Source organism: Oncorhynchus clarkii, chromosome 24 (genome assembly GCF_045791955.1).
Source record: "Oncorhynchus clarkii lewisi isolate Uvic-CL-2024 chromosome 24, UVic_Ocla_1.0, whole genome shotgun sequence".
Classification (NCBI taxonomy): domain Eukaryota; kingdom Metazoa; phylum Chordata; class Actinopteri; order Salmoniformes; family Salmonidae; genus Oncorhynchus; species Oncorhynchus clarkii.
Window position 1 is genome coordinate 38801677 of NC_092170.1, and position 1326 is coordinate 38803002.

Below are 1326 nucleotides of genomic sequence, written 5' to 3' on the forward strand. Positions count from 1 at the left end.
TGTTTTCTTTCTCTGCTTTAAATAGCAGAGTTATTATTATTTAAAAAAATATTAACCCCTCAGCCCATCCACCTATCACATTAGACCACCCCTCAGCCCATCCACCTATCACCATAGACCACCCCTCAGCAACTCTCAGCCCATCCTACCTATCACCATAGACCTCAGCTCTCTAATCCCACCCCCCAGCCCATCCTACCCATCACCATAGACCACCCCTCAGCCCATCCACCTATCACCATAGAAGACCCCTCAGCCCATCCACCTGTCACCATAGACCACCCCTCATTCACTATCAGCCCATCCGACCTATCACCATAGACCACCCCTCAGCCCATCCCACCTATCACCATAAACCACCCCTCAGCCCATCCCACCTATCACCATAGACCACCCCTCAGCCCATCCCACCTATCACCATAGACCACCCCTCAGCCACTCTCAGCCCATCCCACCTATCACCATAGACCACCCCTCAGCCACTCTCAGCCCATCCCACCTATCACCATAGACCACCCCTCAGCCTCTCAGCCCATCCCACCTATCACCATAGACCACCCCTCATTCACTCTCAGCCCATCCCATCTATCACCATAGACCACCCCTCAGCCACTCTCAGCCCATCCTACCTATCACCATAGACCACCCCTCAGCCACTCTCAGCCCATCCCACCTATCACCATAGACCACCCCTCAGCCACTCTCAGCCCATCCCACCTATCACCATAGACCACCCCTCAGCCACTCTCAGCCCATCCCATCTATCACCAAAGACCACCCCTCAGCCACTCTCAGCCCATCCCACCTATCACCATAGACCACCCCTCATTCACTCTCAGCCCATCCCATCTATCACCATAGACCACCCCTCAGCCACTCTCAGCCCATCCCACCTATCACCATAGACCACCCCTCAGCCACTCTCAGCCCATCCTACCTATCACCATAGACCTCAGCTCTCTAATCCCACCCCCCAGCCCATCCTACCCATCACCATAGACCACCCCTCAGCCCATCCACCTATCACCATAGAAGACCCCTCAGCCCATCCACCTGTCACCATAGACCACCCCTCATTCACTATCAGCCCATCCGACCTATCACCATAGACCACCCCTCAGCCCATCCCACCTATCACCATAAACCACCCCTCAGCCCATCCCACCTATCACCATAGACCACCCCTCAGCCCATCCCACCTATCACCATAGACCACCCCTCAGCCACTCTCAGCCCATCCCACCTATCACCATAGACCACCCCTCAGCCACTCTCAGCCCATCCCACCTATCACCATAGACCACCCCTCAGCCTCTCAGCCCATCC